Below are 10,700 nucleotides of genomic sequence, written 5' to 3' on the forward strand. Positions count from 1 at the left end.
ATGCCATGGTTACCCTTAGTTTGAAGATGTAATCCGGAGCCTTCTGTGTGTTCTCCTTTCGACTCTGTCAGCCTATTTGCAATCAAACGGCAGAATGTTCTCTATCTCCTTAGCTATCATGCTCTTAGTCCACTGATTTCAAAACTCGCTTCTCCAGAAAGTGGAGAGCAACACTTATGCACTTCTTCTACGTGATATCTTTCAAAAAAGCAGTGTTAGAAATGATTACCTACACAGACTGACCTGCTCATATTATAGACAGAAGCGTGCCACATGGGAGACCAATCTGAACTCCTCTCTCGGCATGTCCAGCCCACTCATTATCTCAGCCAATCTTGACTAGCGGGAAGGTTGCTGACTTTTTCCATGGATAAACCAACTAGCCTCATATACATTTGTTTTTTGTATTTACAGATGGCATACACGTTTGTGCATGAAGGGTGTTGATTTTGCAGTCGTGCATCCTTGGTATCAAATTGTGAAGGTCTATCCCAATGAGTTTCATCTCCTCCTTGGTACTGTAACTTTAACATTTCATTTAGATTTTTAATGAGAACCAGTTGAAATGTACTTTATCCTAAAGGTTTATGTCTGTTATGTTAACTGTTGCTGAACACAAAGGTGAAAAGGTCAGGGCAGCTCCCAGTCCTGGTGTTCTGTCCTCTCCATGGATTCTGGCTTTCATTCTCTCATTCCCAGTGAGGGAACACACCTTGTCTGAAGGTTGCTCCTATTCAGTCTATTATTCATACAGTGTCTCTGGGCATTATAATGGGTGGACATGGAATGCATGCATCTACACATGGAACCCAAGACTGAGATGAGCCTGGTTAGAGTATCTTTGATAAGAGGAACAAGTGACATGTGGATGAGTGTAATTGTTTTGGTCACAGTATAGCAAAGGATGGGTGGAAGAGCATATGACCTCACACATCGTAGGTGGTATTGCAACACAAGAATATTCTTTACATTTTTAAGAGTGAAAGGGAATGAACTGTTAAAATTTATAGTAAATGATATGATAATAATTAGGCAAAGACTCAGATTCTGCAAAAGGTTTGTTGTTCTTTATTCAGAGAACGTTCTAAAGTCAACCAAAATGTGAGTAGTCTTTATACCACCCCACACACCCACACACCCCCACACCCCCCCACACACACAAACAGTAGGTGGGCTGTATCTTTTTCCACAGTTCACATTCCTCGTTTACTGTTCACTGTTCTACCCATCTGGCAGTTCCTCGCTGTTCCCTTCCTCTCTCTCTTAGAGGGGCCTTGACAGGGCCTCTTTCCCGTCGAAAGTTTTTCAGAGTTCCAACCAAGTAAAGGTCATGTATAGTTCAATTGTCCTCTGTGTTTTCTCAGTCACACATTTCTCACCCTTAACTTGTCTCAACCAAACCTTATTGGATTTTAGTCTAATTATTCTTTAGTCATTACTTTAAACAATAATTCCCTTATCAGTTACACCAGCTCTGTCAGGAGGAAATGGGCCAAAATTCCCCCAACTTATTGTGGGAAGCTTGTGGAAGGCTACCCAAAACATTTGACCCAAGTTAAACAACTTAAAGGCAATGCTACCAAATACTAATTGAGTGTATGTAAACTTCTGACCCACTGGGAATGTGATGAAAGAAATAAAAGCTGAAATGAATCATTCTCTCTACTATTATTCTGACATTTCACATTCTTAAATTATAGTTGTGATCCTAACTGACCTAAAACAGGGAATTTTTACAAGAATGAAATGTCAGGAATTGTGAAAAACTGAGTTTAAATGTATTTGTCTACTTCCTTTTCCGGTCACAACTTGCAAACTTGTTTACGTGTGGCTGTGCGTTTTGTTGCCAACCTATTTTGCTTCCTGACAACTTTACGGTTTTTACTTTTTAATTACCGTTTATATTAGTTTTTTTCCCTCAACTTTTTTTCATTCATATTTTTTTACTCCTGATGCTTTATCTGGACATGGTTCGTCAGGACCTCCAACAGCCTAAGCTAAGTAGTAACATTAACATGATGCCTTCTAATTGCAGTCGCTGTACTCAATATACAGGAGAACGATCACTTTACGGCGAGGATAGCTGTGCTACAAGCCCAGCTTCAGACGCAGTCGTTAGGCAAGGGTAATTTCAGTGTAGGAAAGGATGAAACAGCGTCTGTGCCACCAGTAAGTACAGATTGTAACGTTAGTATAACTCCCCTCGCACAGTCCCACAGCCGGACAACTTTCTCACGATTTCTGGAGGGAAATGCTGTAGGAATGCTCAACCGTCGCTCATTCAGCCAACAGAAACTTTCAACCGGTTTTCCCCATTAAGCAGCGAGTCGGAGTCAGAGGCCGACCTTCTCTGGTCTCTACTCCTCCCGTTACGGGGTCTGAGACGCCGAAGCTTCCCACCATTAGCTCTGACAAATTGAAAACTCTAGTCATTGGCAACTCCATTACCCGCAGTATTAGACTTAAAACGAATCATCCAGCGATCATACACTGTTTACCAGGGGGCAGGGCTACCGACGTTAAGGCTAATCTGACGATGGTGCTGGCTAAAGCTAAAACTGGCGAGTGTAGAGAGTATAGAGATATTGTTATCCTTGTCGGCTCCAACGATGTTAGGATGAAACAGTCAGAGATCACCAAGCGCAAAAAAGCTTCAGCGTGTAAATCAACTAGAAAGATGTGTCGCATTGAGTATTTGTATCTGGCCCCCTCCCAGTTAGGGGGAGTGATGAGCTCTACAGCAGAGTCTCACAACTCAATCGCTGGTTGAAAACTGTTTTCTGCCCCTCCCAAAAGATAGAATTTGTAGATAATTGTCCCTCTTTCCGGGACTCACCCACAAACAGGACCAAGCCTGACCTGCTGAGGAGTGACGGACTCCATCCTAGCTGGAGGGGTGATCTCATCTTATCTACCAACATAGACAGGGCTCTAACTCCTCTAGCTCCACAATGAAATAGGGTGCAGGCCAGGCAACAGGCTGTTAGCCAGCCTGCCAGCATAGTGAAGTCTGCCACTAGCACAGTCAGTGTAGTCAGCTCAGCTTTCCTCATTGAGACCGTGTCTGTGCCTCGACCTAGGTTGGGCAAAACTAAACATGGCAGTGTTCGCCTTAGCAATCTCACTAGGATAAAGACCTCCATTCCTGTCATTATTGAAAGAGATTGTGATACCTCACATCTCAAAATAGGGCTACTTAATTTTAGATCTCCTATGTTGAACATTTATATTTTCTTGACCCAGAAAATATAAAAAACTATCGGCCTATATCGAATCTTCCACTCCTCTCAAAATTTTTAGAAAAGGCTGTTGCGCTGCAACTCACTGCCTTCCTGAAGACAAACAATGTATACGAAATGCTTCAGTCTGGTTTTAGACCCCATCATAGCACTGAGACTGCACTTGTGAAGGTGGTAAATGACCTTTTAATGGCATCAGACCGAGGCTCTGCATCTGTACTCGTGCTCCTAGACCTTAGTGCTGCTTTTGATACCATTGATCACCACATTCTTTTGGAGAGATTGGAAACCCAAATTGGTCTACACGGACAAGTTCTGGCCTGGTTTAGATCTTATCTGTCGGAAAGATATCAGTTTGTCTCTGTGAATGGTTTGTCCTCTGACAAATTAACTGTAAATTTTGGTGTTCCTCAAGGTTCCATTTTAGGGCCACTATTGTTTTCACTATATATTTTACCTCTTGGGGATGTCATTCGAAAACATAATGTTAATTTTCACTGCTATGCGGATGACACACAGCTGTGCATTTCAATTAAACATGGTGAAGCCCCAAAATTGCCCTCGCTAGAAGCCTGTGTTTCAGACATAAGGAAGTGGATGGCTGCAAACATTCTACTTTTAAACTCGGACAAAACAGAGATGCTTTTTCTAGGTCCCAAGAAACAAAGAGATCTTCTGTTGAATCTGACAATTAATCTTAACGGTTGTACAGTCGTCTCAAATAAAACTGTGAAGGACCTCGGCATTACTCTGGACCCTGATCTCTCTTTTGACGAACATATCAAGACTGTTTCAAAGGACAGCTTTTTTCTGTCTACGTAACATTGCAAAAATCAGAAATGTTCTGTCCAAAAATGATGCTGAAAAATTCATCCATGCTTTTGTTGGTCCTAGGTTAGACTACAGCAATGCTCTACTTTCCGGCTACCTGGATAAAGCACTAAATAAACTTCAGTTAGTGCTAAATACGGCTGCTATAATCCTGACTAGAACCCCCAAAAAATATCATATTACTCCAGTGCTAGCCTCGCTACACTGGCTTCCTGTCAAGGCAAGGGCTGATTTCCAGGTTTTACTGCTAACCTACAAAGCATTACATGGGCTTGCTCCTACCTATCTCTCTGATTTGGTCCTGCCGTACATACCTACATGTACGCTAGGGTCACAAGACACAGGCCTCCTAATTGTCCCTAGAATTTCTAAGCAAACAGCTGGAGGCAGGGCTTTCTCCTATAGAGCTCAATTTTTATGGAATGGTCTGCCTACCCATGTGAGATACGCAAACTCGGTTTCAACCTTTAAGTCTTAAGACTCATCTCTTCAGTGGGTCATATGATTGAGTGTAGTCTGGCCCAGGAGTGTGAAGGTGAACGGAAAGGCTCTGGAGCAACGAACCGCCCTTGCTGTCTCTGCCTGGCCGGTTCCCCTCTCTAAACTGGGATTCTCTGCCTCTAACCCTATTACACTGGCTTACTGGGGCTCTTTCATGCCGTCCCTTGGAGGGATGCGTCACTTGAGTGGGTTGAGTCACTGACGTGATCTTCCTGTCTGGGTTGGCGCCGTGGCGTGGCGGAGATCTTTGTGAGCTATACTCGGCCTTGTCTCAGGATGGTAAGTTGGTGGTTGAAGATATCCCTCTAGTGGTGTGGGGGCTGTGCTTTGGCAAAGTGGGTGGGGTTATATCCTTCCTGTTTGGCCCTGTCCGGGAGTATCATCGGATGGGGCCACAGTGTCTCCTGACCCCTCCTGTCTGTGCATCCAGTATTTATGCTTCAGTAGTTTATGTGTCGGGGGGCTAGGGTCAGTTTGTTATACCTGGAGTACTTCTCCTGTCCTATCCGGTGTCCTGTGTGAATTTAAGTATGCTCTCTCTAATTCTCTCTTTCTTTCTCTCTCTCGGAGGACCTGACCCCTAGGACCTTGCCTCAGAACTACCTGGCATGATGACTCCTTGCAGTCACCAGTCCACCTGGCCGTGCTGCTGCTCCAGTTTCAACTGTTCTGCCTGTGATTATTATTATTTGACCATGCTGGTCATTTATGGACATTTGAACATCTTGGCCATGTTCTGTTATAATCTCCACCCGGCACAGCCAGAAGAGGACTGGCCACCCCTCATAGCCTGTTTCCTCTCTACGTTTCTTCCTAGGTTTTGGCCCTTCTAGGGAGTTTTTCGGGCCACCATGCCTCTACACCTGCATTGCTTGCTGTTTGGGTTTTTAGGCTGAGTTTCTGTACAGCACTTTGAGACATCAGCTGATGTCCTGAGCTACCAGAGCCGCCTGTCTGTCAGGAGCTGCCAGAGCCATCCGTCAGTCAGGATCTGCCAGAGCCGTCTGTCAGTCAGGAGCTGCCAGAGCCGCCCGTCAGTCAGGCGCTGCCGGAGCCGCCCGTCAGTCAGGAGCTGCCGGAATCTCCTGTCCATTCGGGGCCCGCTGCAGGGGTCCCCAGTTTGAGGTCGGCGGCGGGGGTCGCCGCGACAGGGGCGCCACTTAAGTGGACCGAGACTATGATGGAGTGGGGTCCAGAGCCAGAGCCAGAGCCGCGGACAGACGCCCATCCAGACCCTTCCCTATAGGTTCAGGTTTTGCGGCCGGAGTCCGCACCTTTTGGGGGGGGGGGGGGGTACTGTCACGTTCTGACCTTAGTTCCTTTAATTTGTCTTTGTGTTAGTATGGTAAGGGCGTGAGTTGGGGTGAACAGTCTATGTTCGTTTTTCTAGGTTGTGTTTAATAATGGGAAGTAGTAGTTTTAGTAGTAGTAGTAGTAGTAGTAGTAGTAGTTTTGGAATTGTTAGCTAGATTACTTGTTAGTTATTACTGCATTGTCGGAACTAGAAGCACAAGCATTTCGCTACACTCGCATTAACATCTGCTAACCATGTGTATGTGACAAATAAAATTGGATTTGATTTGATTTGTTTATGGGTTTGGCCTGGTTCTCAATCAGAGGCAGGTGTCGTTCGTTGTCTCTGATTGAGAATCATACTTAGGTAGCCTTTTCCCACCTGTGTTTTGTGGGTGAATGTTTTCTGTTTAGTGTATGTTTAGTGTATGTCCCCTTTCAGAAGTGTTTCATTTCATTCTCTGTTGTTACTTTGTTCAGTGTTCTGTTGAATAAATTAACATGGAAACGTACCATGCTGCATATTGGTCCGATCTCTCCTACTCCTCCTCAGACGAGGACGACGATCGTTACAAATATAAAATATACTATGTCTGTAAAATGTATATAGTATGTAACATGTATTTAGTATGTAAAATGTATCTAGTATGTAACATGTATCTAGTATGTAACATGTGTCTAGTATGTATATAGTATATAACATGTATCTAGTATGTAACATGTATATAGGGTGTATATAGTATTAACATGTATCTAGTATGTAACATGTATATAGTATGTAACATGTATATAGTGTGTATATAGTATGTAACATGTATCTAGTATGTAACATGTATATAGGATGTAACATGTACATAGTATGTAACATGTATACAGTATGTAACATGTATATAGTGTGTATATAGATGTAACATGTATATAGTGTGTATATAGTATGTAACATGTACATAGTATGTAACATGTATATAGTATGTAACATGTAAATAGTATGTAACATGTATATAGTATGTAACGTGTACATAGTATGTAACATGTATCTAGTATGTAACATGTATCTATTATGTAACATGTTTATAGTATGTAACATATACATAGTATGTAACATATATATAGTATGTAACATATATAGTATGTATTAGATGGAAGTAGAAGCCTAAGTGTTGACGTCCATTAGTTTACTATAATGTGGGGAGGGGTGGGAGGGTCAGGGGAAAAATAATACATCAATATAATACAAATATATATATGGGGGAAATGATGCAGACAATTACACTGAGAGAAGCCACTATCTATCTGCAATGTTTTTATTTCACCTTTGTTTAACCAGGTAGGCTAGTTGAGAACAAGTAGGAAAAAAAGGGAAAAAAGGGAGTCTATATACATTGTGTGCAAAAGGCATGAGGAGGTAGGCGAATAATTACAATTTAGCAGATTAACACTGGAGTGATAAATGATCAGATGGTCATGTACAGGTAGAGATACTGGTGTGCAAAAGAGCAGAAAAGTAAATAAATATAAACAGGGGAAGAGGTAGGTAAATTTGGGTGGGCTATTTACCGATAGACTATGTACAGCTGCAGCGATCGGTTAGCTGCTCAGATAGTAGATGTTTGAAGTTGGTGAGGGAGATAAAAGTCTCCAACTTCAGCGATTTTTGCAATTCATTCCAGTCACAGGCAGCAGAGAACTGGAACAAAAGGCGGCCAAATGAGGTGTTGGCTTTAGGGAAGATCAGTGAGATACACCTGCTGGAGCGCGTGCTACAGGTGGGTGTTGCCATCGTGACCAGTGAACTGAGATAAGGCGGCGCTTTACCTAGCATGGACTTGTAGATGACCTGGAGCCAGTGGGTCTGGCGACTAATATGTAGCGAGGGCCAGCCGACTAGAGCATACAGGTCGCAGTGGTGGGTGGTATAAGGTGCTTTAGTAACAAAACGGATGGCACTGTGATAAACTGCATCCAGTTTGCTGAGTAGAGTAATGGAAGCCATTTTGTAGATGACATCGCCGAAGTCGAGGATCGGTAGGATAGTCAGTTTTACTAGGGTAAGTTTGGCGGCGTGCGTGAAGGAGGCTTTGTTGCGGAATAGAAAGCCGACTCTAGATTTGATTTTAGATTGGAGATGTTTGATATGAGTCTGGAAGGAGAGTTTACAGTCTAGCCAGACACCTAAGTATTTGTAGTTGTCCACGTATTCTAAGTCAGAGCCGTCCAGAGTAGTGATGTTGGACAGGCGGGTAGGTGCAGGTAGCGATCGGTTGAAGAGCATGCATTTAGTTTTACTTGTATTTAAGAGCAATTGGAGGCCACGGAAGGAGAGTTGTATGGCATTGAAGCTTGCCTGGAGGGTTGTTAACACAGTGTCCAAAGAAGGGCCGGAAGTATACAGAATGGTGTCGTCTGCGTAGAGGTGGATCAGGGACTCACCAGCAGCAAGAGCGACCTCATTGATGTATACAGAGAAGAGAGTCGGTCCAAGAATTGAACCCTGTGGCACCCCCATAGAGACTGCCAGAGGTCCGGACAGCAGACCCTCCGATTTGACACACTGAACTCTATCAGAGAAGTAGTTGGTGAACCAGGCGAGGCAATCATTTGAGAAACCAAGGCTGTCGAGTCTGCCGATGAGGATATGGTGATTGACAGAGTCGAAAGCCTTGGCCAGATCAATGAATACGGCTGCACAGTAATGTTTCTTATCGATGGCGGTTAAGATATCGTTTAGGACCTTGAGCGTGGCTGAGGTGCACCCATGACCAGCTCTGAAACTGGATTGCATAGCAGAGAAGGTATGGTGAGATTCGAAATGGTCGGTAATCTGTTTGTTGACTTGGCTTTCGAAGACCTTAGAAAGGCACGGTAGGATAGATATAGGTCTGTAGCAGTTTGGGTCAAGAGTGTCCCCCCCTTTGAAGAGGGGGATGACCGCAGCTGCTTTCCAATCTTTGGGAATCTCAGACGACACGAAAGAGAGGTTGAACAGGCTAGTAATAGGGGTGGCAACAATTTCGGCAGATAATTTTTGAAAGAAAGGGTCCAGATTGTCTAGCCCGGCTGATTTGTAGGGGTCCAGATTTTGCAGCTCTTTCAGAACATCAGCTGGATTTGGGAGAAGGAGAAATGGGGAAGGCTTGGGCGAGTTGCTGTTGGGGGTGCAGTGCTGTTGTCCGGGGTAGGAGTAGCCAGGTGGAAAGCATGGCCAGCCGTAGAAAAATGCTTATTGAAATTCTCAATTATGGTGGATTTATCAGTGGTGACAGTGTTTCCTATCTTCAGTGCAGTGGGCAGCTGGGAGAAGGTGTTCTTATTCTCCATGGACTTTACAGTGTCCCAGAACTTTTTTGAGTTAGTGTTGCAGGAAGCAAATTTCTGCTTGAAAAAGCTAGCCTTGGCTTTTCTAACTGCCTGTGTATAATGATTTCTAGCTTCCCTGAACAGCTGCATATCACGGGGGCTGTTCGATGCTAATGCAGAACGCCATAGGATGTTTTTGTGTTGGTTAAGGGCAGTCAGGTCTGGGGAGAACCAAGGGCTATATCTGTTCCTGGTTCTAAATTTCTTAAATGGGGCATGTTTATTTAAGATGGTTAGGAAGGCATTTAAAAAAAATATCCAGGCATCCTCTACTGACGGGATGAGATCAATATCCTTCCAGGATACCCCGGCCAGGTCGATTAGAAAGGCCTGCTCGCAGAAGTGTTTCAGGGAGCGTTTTACAGTGATGAGTGGAGGTCGTTTGACCGCTGACCCATTACGGATGCAGGCAATGAGGCAGTGATCGCTGAGATCTTGGTTGAAGACAGCAGAGGTGTATTTAGAGGGGAAGTTGGTTAGGATGATAGCTATGAGGGTGCCCGTGTTTAAGGTTTTGGGGAGGTACCTGGTAGGTTCATTGATTATTTGTGTGAGATTGAGGGCATCAAGTTTAGATTGTAGGATGGCTGGGGTGTTAAGCATGTTCCAGTTTAGGTTGCCTAGCAGCACGAACTCTGAAGATAGATGGGTGGTTATAGATGTCCACATATTCTAGGTCGGAACCATCCAGGGTGGTGATGCTAGTCGGGCGTGCGGGTGCAGGCAGCAAACGGTTGAAAAGCATGCATTTGGTTTTACTAGCGTTTAAGAGCAGTTGGAGGCCACGGAAGGAGTGTTGTATGGCATTGAAGCTCGTTTGGAGGTTAGATAGCACAGTGTCCAAGGACGGGCCGGAAGTATACAGAATGGTGTCGTCTGCGTAGAGGTGGATCAGAGACTCACCAGCAGCAAGAGCAACATCATTGATATATACAGATGATCTACCCTCTAAAACGATATGTATAAATAACAAATACAACATTTTACATACTGTTCTAATGTTCAGGTAATCATTTACTACATACTGTTCTATTGTTCAGGTAATCATTTACTAGATACTGTTCTATTGTTCAGGTAATCATTTACTACATACTGTTCTATTGTTCAGGTAATCATTTACTACATACTGTTCTATTGTTCAGGTAATCATTTACTACATACTGTTCTATTGTTCAGGTAATCATTTACTACATACTGTTCTATTGTTCAGGTAATCATTTACTACATACTGTTCTATTGTTCAGGTAATCATTTACTACATACTGTTCTATTGTTCAGGTAATCATTTACTACATACTGTTCTATTGTTCAGGTAATCATTTACTACATACTGTTCTATTGTTCAGGTAATCATTTACTACATACTGTTCTATTGTTCAGGTAATCATTTACTACATACTGTTCTATTGTTCAGGTAATCATTTACTACATACTGTTCTATTGTTCAGGTAATCATTTACTACATACTGTTCTATTGTT

The sequence above is a fragment of the Oncorhynchus kisutch genome, unplaced genomic scaffold, assembly GCF_002021735.2.
Source record: "Oncorhynchus kisutch isolate 150728-3 unplaced genomic scaffold, Okis_V2 scaffold1027, whole genome shotgun sequence".
NCBI lineage: Eukaryota > Metazoa > Chordata > Actinopteri > Salmoniformes > Salmonidae > Oncorhynchus > Oncorhynchus kisutch.